We start from the raw sequence: 9,243 nt of genomic DNA on the forward strand, positions 1-9,243 counted from the left end.
ATTGATGGACTTGGTTCCATAGGAGGAATGAAACCAAGGATGAGGATGGTGACAGGTCTTCCATTCTTGTCTGACTATATACAGTCAAGGGCATTGAGAATGATGATCTGGAGAAGAGATATCTAAAGGGAAAAGGGCTTGATTTGTATTTTCATATATTTGAAGTATTGTCATTTCAAATAAGGAATTAAGGTGTCTTTGGAGTCTCTAGAAGAAAGAATCAAGCTTAAGAAGATATTACAAGGGGTGAGATACAGCTCAATAAAAGGGGGGACCATCTTTCACTTTGGGTTGTCCTTGACTGGACATTCTTTCACAAGGCAGACTAGTCCATTTATGGACAACCCAAAGTGAAAGATATGGCTTTTGAAAATTTATAATCTGGGAGATTAATGTAGATTACATTCATTATTTTTCTCTCCATTATATTTGGTGAGTTCAGACACCTAACCCTCTGCCTCCCAACTTCCTCTCTCCTTCTTGGAGAGAGTCCACAGTAATTTCCTGTCATTTCAGGCATGGATTGTTTGGATGTGACTCAGTTCTCTTTCATGCTTCCTGTCAATAATTTTTATTTCAATCAGAGCTTTTTAAAATGAAACTTGTAGATTCAGAAGTTTCCTGTAGGAAAGTAGTGGGGTTAGCCTCAGTTGCCCCAATTTGTTATGAAACTCAAGCTTGGTGGCAATGGTCATGAAATCAACAAAGGATGATCACTGAAAGGTTAACATGGTGGCATGTAGGCAGTCTAAATAGCCATTTCAGATGGTGATTAAAGAAAATTGAATTTATTTAAGGAAAAGGGAATGGGAGATGGGGATAACCAAAGGGAGGGGCTACACAGAGAAAAGGTGGCCTTGGAGACAGATTCTCAGGGTAAGCCTGGGATGAGCTGCTGCTGCCTGGTTGCAAGTCTCATGGAGTCCCTTACAGTTTGGGGGATATGTGCATGTGGGGGAATGGCACGGGCGTGCTCCTTGGAGGAAGAGGGAACACTGGGTCCTTTGTTTTGAGCATATTTATCTCTTTCTTACAGATGGAAATCTTAGGGGAAGGTTTGAGGTGAGGGTCTTAATAGAATATTCATCAGTTTTCCAGGTGAGCTTTTGCAGGGTGTGGTCTCCACTAATTGGTTGGAGCCAGGGCAGCGGGTCATTAGTCAATGTAGCTGGTCCTGAGGCAGCCGTGGTGTCTCTTGTCTGGTTTTGCTGCTTTTCTGGGCCTGGAGCTGAAATACAACTGAGGTCTAGGTGTAATCTTAGTGAGGAAAAAGTCAGGGGTTCTAAACCACCTGACCAGTGATATGAAAGATTAGGAGTCCAAACCGCATGACCAGTGATATGCTAGAGGAGGGTAGGTTACCCTGGGGGTGAGGTTCTGCCCTCGTGAGTTTTGCCCCTTGCTAGGCATCCAGAGCTTTCTGCCCTCATGAGTTTCTGTACCTGGCCTGTCGTCCATCCTTACTCTGGGGTTCTAACAGTCATTCTTCCACCCATACACTGAAGCAGTGAAGAACCCAGTGTGATCCACACTCAAAAAGCACTAAAACACTTGCTATTAATGGTCACTTTGCATGAAACACTTGAACAAGCCCAGTGAAAAACGAACACAAAAACCCCATTACTGTCTTCTGAGGTAACCCATCTGAAGACTCAGGGCAGGCAGAGAGCAGGTGGGTAAATGAGAGAGTTATGTGATTGTGTGATTGATTGTTCATGGAATTCAGTTCAGTTTAACAAACATTTACTGAGAACTTTCTGTGTGTCAGATACGTCCTAGTAACTGGGCCTATGTGCTATTTAGGCTCTTTGAGGTAGAAAAAATTCCCAAGGCCTATTTAAGTTATTTAAAAAAAATAGCTTGTTATAAGGAGAGATAAGAAAATAAGGAAGATGGAAGTTTTGACCCTTAGCAAGTCTCACAAAGATTGGAACATGGTCTGGGCACTAGAAGGTGGTTCAGTCCAGGTCTAGCAACCTTACTTCCTTCTTGTTCCCTTGGCAGCTCAGTAACCGCATGACTCAGGGAAAGTACCAGAAAGTGCTAGTTGCCTCTTCAATGTCCACTCTCCTCTTCTTTAGTAACAGAGCCCTTGTGTTATCTGGACTGGCGCCGTGCCCAACTAATGGCTGCATTACACAGCCTCGTTTGCATCTAGGTGTGGTCATCAAGATGCAGGTGGACAGCCATAGGTGGGACTTCAGGAAATCTCCTTAAAGGGGACCGAAACAACAGGGAAGAGTGTCTTCTTTGACTCCTTTCTTTCTGGAATTTGGAATTCTGGTAGCCTCTTTGAGCTTGGCAGCCATGTTCAAAGGAGGTTGGAGCAGAGAAATCAAAGGAACCTGGATGCCTGCTCACTTTGAGGATATTCTGCACCAGCTCTGGATTGCTTTCCTCTGTTTATCTTTTATGATCGATAATAACTCTTTACGTGCATGAGCCGTTGTCCTTAGGTTGTAGTTATAAACAGCTGAATGTAATTCCTCCTGATAAGGGCTTTACATTTGGATGAAGTGTCTATTGGCTGTGTCTGCTCTTCCTATGGTTCTCATTCTGTTTTCTCAAATTCCTTCCCATCATACCTTCTATTACTGTTATCTCTGTGTGCATGGCTTTTCTGCCACCTATTGTTCCATCATACTCTAAGTCCTTTTTTCAAACCTAAGAGTGGGATCTGATGAGTTTATTTAATCCCTGTTGTCTTCTTTTGGCCAAGCCTTACAGGTGAGATACTTGCCCTTGGTTTTTGTGAGGAGTCATGTTGTGTAAGCCATGACAATCTCCTGTAAACAACACCTCATCAGAAGCCTGGATTGTAGTGGATCTTGGAATGTGATAAACCCCTCTCCCAATGAGTTTAGAAGATGAATAAGACATGGTCCCTGTGCTCTAAGGGCCTACTGAAGGAGAAGCATCCATATGCTCTAGGTTGTTTTGCAAAATCCATTTCCCAACTGTAAGTCAGATGTTACTACTACTAATACTAGCTAGCATTTATTGTGGTCTTTCTGTTTTGTCTGACACTTGGCTTGGCTTATTTAATTTAATAAGGCATGCAAAGTGTATAATTGTTCTTCTCATTTCACATATAAGGACACAGACTTAAAGAAGTGACATGACTTGCCCAGGATCATATATTTGGGACGTGACTGCATAGAGAAGAATCCCAGGTCATTGAAATTTCAGAGTGTTTACTCCTAACCATCTTAACCGGTGTCTTACACCATCTCCCAGAAATGAAAAAATATTCATTTTCATGGCAGCATCTTGGTGTAGGAGGAAGGACACAGGATATAGAGGTAGGAGAACTGAGTTCTGATTCTAGAGCTTTCTCTCTTTGTCTTTTAGCTTCTCTGGATTTCAGGTTTTCTCTACCTAAAAAATAAGAGTAGTAGATGACATGGGACTTACAGACTTGGCTGTTTGTTGAAGGGCCCGAGTTTGAATCCTGCTTGGGTCACATGTGTGTCGTGTGGCTGGAAGACCCAACAGAACCAATGAGTTGTGGTGGTTCTGGCCAATCTAGCCAGCTTAGGCTCCACCTGTAGCATGAATCCTCTGGAAAGGGACTCTTTAAAAAATACACTTTATGTAGAACAGAGCTAAATTGTCCAGGGGCACATCTGAGGTATGAACCAGAGGATGTGTTGTAAGAAGCTTACCCTGATGCTGAAAAGCCTACAAGAGGAAACAGATATGGCTCATAGTAACTAACTCAGTTCTAGTCTACCAATTTTTATATGGCATTTCCCTTCCTTTCTCCACTCACATAAATGGCTAATATTCTTAATGTGAACCTGTTCCCTTAGATTACTTCCAGGAGGCAGCAGGGCAACCTGGACTGCATATGGGCTTGGCGTCGAGTAAAGCCTGGGTTTAAACCTCAGCTTCTCCTTGGCAAATCAGCTCACCTCTGTGAGCTTCCTCCCCCCACCCTATGTGATGGAGAAGTTAATATCACAGATTATTATAATAAGGATTAAATTAAATAACATATATAAAGTGCCTGATTAATAATTAAGTCACTCTCCCCACCTTAGATCCACGGTATTCCCTAGAACAGTGGTCGGCAAACTGCGGATCTTGAGCCACATGCGGCTCTTTGGCCCCTTGAGTGTGGCCACAAAGTTTCAATCGCACTGTACGTGCGCACCCACACGTGGTATTTTGTGGAAGAGCCACACTCAAGGGGCCGCAGTTTGCCGACCACTGCCCTAGAAGGTCTTTCCTTCTTACTGAGAGCTTGTAACTTTCAATATCCTGCAAGGAAATTTGAGTGGTTTTTAAGGTGGAAAAATTTAGCCTTAAGATTCCACAGAAGTGCAGCCGTTTGATTTTTAATATTATAATAAATATAAAATTATAAAAGCAGATTACTTGTAGATGGAAATATACTATAATAAAAGTAGCCATTTTGTAACTTTATATAATGTGGGCCTCTTTTCTAGGTTTTTAAATTACTTAAAAAATAGGTGAAGAATGCTCATGGTATAAAACTACATGGTATACAGCAGTCCCCTCTTATCCATTGTGGAGACATTCCAAGACCCCCGTGAATGCCTGAAACTATGGATAGTACCAAACCCTAAGATGTACTGTGATTATTACTATACGTAAATACCTATGATAAAGTTTAATTTATAAATTATGCACAGTAAGAGATTAATAATATCTAATAATAAAATAGAACAATTATAACAATAATACTATAATGAAAGTTATGTGAATATGGTCTCTCAAAATATTTTATTGTACTGTTTTCACCCTTGTGATGAAGTGAGATGAGCTGGTACAACGTCTACATGATGAGATGAAGTGAGGTGAATGACCTGCGCATTGTGCTATAGCCTTTTGATGATAATGTCAGCAGGAGGATCATCTGCTTGGGTGATCCTGGATCACAGAGCCATGGCAATGTTGTGGTTGGATGTCAGGAACAGATGATGGTTGAGGATCCTGATAGAAGATTTTTTTTTTTCCTGAACCTTTTTAAAGAACATTGTAATTGGAAGTTGCTGCCTCTTTTTTAAAAAATTAATATTTTTAAAATTGATTTCAGAGAGCAAGGGGGGGGAGAGAGATAGAAACATTAATGATGAGAGGGAATCACTAATTGGCTGCCTCCTGCACGCCTCACACTAGGGATCAAGCCTGCAACCCGAGCATGGGAATTGAACCATGATCTAGTTCATAGGTCAATGCTCAACCATTGAGCCATGCTGGCTGGGCACTGCCTCTTTCTTAAAGGAAGCACTTTATGGCTTCTTTTGGCATAGCTGAATTGTGCTTGGGGCCATTATTGAGTGAAATAAGGGATACTTGAGCACAAGCACTTGGTACAGTGACAGTCAATCTGGTAATAGAGATGGCTACCAAGTGACTAAGGGATGGGATACATATACAGCATGGCTACCCTAGAGAAAGGGATGATTCATGTCCTGGACGAGATTGAATGGGATGGTGGGAGATTTCATCCTACTGATCAGAATGGCATTAAATTTAAAACTTATGACTTGTTTATTTCTGTAATTTTCCATACAATATTTTCAGTCTGCTGTTGACTGTGAGGTAACTGCAACTTGGAAAGCAAAACCATGGATAAGGGGAGGGGGTGAACTACTGTACAGTGCAAAGTAAGTCTCCCTCTTCCTGTCCTCCAAATCCTTTCTCTAGAGGCATCTTCTGTTGCCAGTTTGTTATGTATTTTTCCAGAGATAGTCTATGAACACACATGGATGAGTGGGAACATATATGTGCATAGTTATGCACTTTTGCCCTTTTCACTTAGTACCATGTCTTGGATATCATTCAGTGCCAGTTCATATAGAGATGCTTTAAAGTTGATTCAGACTGTTGGACTCCATATCTTGGATAGGTTCTTAGAGATGACCTAATACAACATTTCACTGCACAGGTGTGGACACTGTGACCAACAGAGTGGGTGTGAATTGTTCAAGGTTTCAGATCCCTTGATTTTCAGTCAATGAGCTCTTCATGTCATCATGCTGTGTATGAGTATAGGTGTATGCACATGTACATGTGTGTGAGCATATTGGCCAGTGAGTTAGCTAATATTTATTTACTGCACATGATGTGCTAAGTTTCATTTATAAGTAATAACAAGAGCCTGGCCTGTGTGCCTTAGTTGGTTGAGCTTTATCCCATGCACCAAGAGGATGCTGGTTCTATTTCCAGTCAGGGCATGTGCCTGGGTTGCAGGCTTGATCCTACGGTGGGTTGCAGGAATTCAGCCAATTGATGTTTCTCTCATCGATGTTTATCTCTCTCTCCCTCTCCCTTCCTCTCTCTGAAGTCAATAAAAACATATTTAAAAAATGTTTTAAAAGTCATAACAAGAGCTATAGATACAAATGAGGAGAGTGAGGCTTGGGTAGTTAAATAATTTGCCCAAGGTTTCTGGTTTTCTCCAACTCTAAAACCCATACTCTTATGCACTGTGTTTTACTTTCTCTCCCCCTCTTGGAGGGGACAGAATTGGGAAAGTGGGGACATGGGGATGAAAGGTGAAGACGGTGTAAAGCTAGCAGGTTTTGATGAAACAAGGTATTCCTGATAAAACAAATGACTTTGTTGATGCTTGATGGAAGGGTACATTGTGTATGTTGGGAGAGAGGAGGATAGCTGGGAAGATTGGTGATTAGGAGATGTGGTCAAAGCTGCCTGCAGGTATGGCAAAAACATAGCTTCATGATGGAGGTGTGTTCTCAATGCGACACTGCTAACTGACTTCACATCTGTAAGGCTCAAACTTGCCAGCCAACTGACCAGCATCCCACTTCCTTTTAAACCCTGGAACATGCCACCCAGTTTCACTGTGGCTTCTCAGCTTATTGTGAAACCTTCCCACTTTCCCCAGGTGAGTGTTCTATTCATCAGACCATGGAGGACAAAGTCCTCTGGGCCATCCTCACTCCATGGCAACACTGACCAGAGGAAAAAGTCATTGCCTTTCTCACCTCTGTTAAAGGGTCAGGTTGGTTGTTTTCACTTAATTGCCACTGATATCTTGCCTTTCGAATGGAAGACATTGTCAAACAAATTTACAAATCAGATGGTGATTGGTAACCTTTTCCCAGGAGGATGTTTGGAATTAGAACAGGCATGAAGCTGCCTTAAGTCATCAGGTGCTGCCAAGGCTGGGGACGGAGATATCTGCTTGGTGGGGCAGAAAGTAAGCCTGTTAGTGGTTAAGGTTGCATCTCTTTGTCTTTCACGACTTTAAGATCTTGCTGTTTTCTTTCTACATTTCCGTTTAGGAAAGAGTACATCTTGGCAGCGTCCTGCCCCTTTTATGGTTTGTGAATTACAGAGATGAGTGTTGCTCTAGATATTCTGGAGGCAGAGTGAAGAATCCACATTGAGTTGTCCCAAAGCTTCTATTAATTTTCTGTAATGAACAAGAGAAGAGCTGAGGCAGGAACACAAGAAGTGGAATAATTAAGGCATGCGTTGGCAAAGGCAGATTATTACCCTGCCAAGACTGCAGTATTTGGGGTAAACACTGAGAAGGTCCTACTTATCCTCAAGTTTTTGTTTTTCCTGGCTATTTCCTGAACATCTACCTCTAGCTACAAAGTAAATATCCCCAGGAAGGATAATACTTGAAAGTCTACAACTACATTTTTTATTTTTTCAAGTTAGCATTTGTGGGACACTGGTCACCTGTCTTATCCAGGGGAGAAGAACAGTTTTGGCCAACACATGGCAATCTTATGGCAAGAGAGCAAGAACATAAATCTTCTCATATTTTTCTCTGGAAGCAGAATTAGCTTCCTGTCTATAGCTTCATAGAATGGAATTCATGGGGACAGGTAGAAGTTCCAGGTAATCTCAGTTTTAGAAAGATCTTTCATACTTTGACATTGTCCCAAAGTGGAATGGACTGGTCAAATGAGTTGTCATGGATACATGCTGGGTGGGGATTCCTGCCTTGGAAGGGATGTTAGTCCTTAAACCTTGCCAACCATCAGAATAGCTTTGGAAGCTTTTCAAAACTCATATTCCTGGGATTCATTTCTGGAGATTCTGATGCAGTAGATCGGGTACCTGGAACACTGTTTCTGAAAAGACTCCTAGATGATTCTGTCCAAATCTCTGATTCACTTATGTCTTAGGCTTCTGAAAATGAATGTGCTGGCTGGAGCAGAGTACCAATAGAAGGTGAGGAAAGGAGGCTGGAAGCCAGGACACCTGGGAGGTGGAGATGATGCCATCAAGATGAGGAAAGAGTTACTGTTCCGAATATTGGTCCTGATTCTTCCTCTGAGCTGAGGGAAGAGTTACCTGGGATAGATTATTTCAGCATTGCAGTTCAGGAAGCACACTTTCATCAAGATGCAGAGGCTCCTTATGAAAGAATTAAAGAGCTAAAATAAACTGGTAGCAGATCAAGTGTAAGTTGATTGTACTACATATAACCAGGTTAGTTCTCATTTTACAGTGATGATGCCATTTTATATTCCAATGGGAAATTCTTCTCTGTCTTACGCATTACATAATACATAATACATATCATGTAACACATGTGACAGACTCATACAGTGTCAGAACTGGAAGGGACCTTCGATGTATCAGTGGTTCAACCAATACCCTCAGGGACACAAAGGTGGTTAGTAGCAGAGTTAGAATTAAAATCCAAGTTCCCTGTTCTTCAGATTTCTTTTCTACTTGATGATATTAGAAGCTATTTGAATATATATAATAACATCTTATTGTCCAAAGAAATATGGCCAAGTCTAAAGTCATAGGTGGGGATAATCCTCCAATGGAGATAGGCAAGGGGAAGGGGAGGATATAAATATATTTTCTAGTGGATATATTAGGCATCAATGTAAGAAGCCTAATGTTTAGAGTTAAGTTACCTCTTGTTCTATATATTGTGCTTAATTACCCCACTCTTTCTTTGTTATTCCCAAGTCTTTAAAAGAAGTACATACAAAATAACTTGTATAAATAGTGCTTGGGCTGGAATGAAAAAGAGAGTGTGGTTTTCCATCCTACAGGTATATGACTTAACGGAATGAGTCAAGAACAATGATTAACAGCCAAAACATCAGTCAAAAGGCAGGCAGGGTTGGAAAATATAACCCTTTACCTCACCCTTAAGCCCTCCTGGAATTAATAGAGTGGAGGTGCTCAGAGTTTTAGGTGTATAGAAGTCATTTGATGTTTGTGTTCATAATGCAGTTTCTAAGATGCTTCTCCAAAGATTCTGATTCA

This window comes from Myotis myotis, unplaced genomic scaffold (assembly GCF_014108235.1).
Source record: "Myotis myotis isolate mMyoMyo1 unplaced genomic scaffold, mMyoMyo1.p scaffold_m19_p_12, whole genome shotgun sequence".
NCBI lineage: Eukaryota > Metazoa > Chordata > Mammalia > Chiroptera > Vespertilionidae > Myotis > Myotis myotis.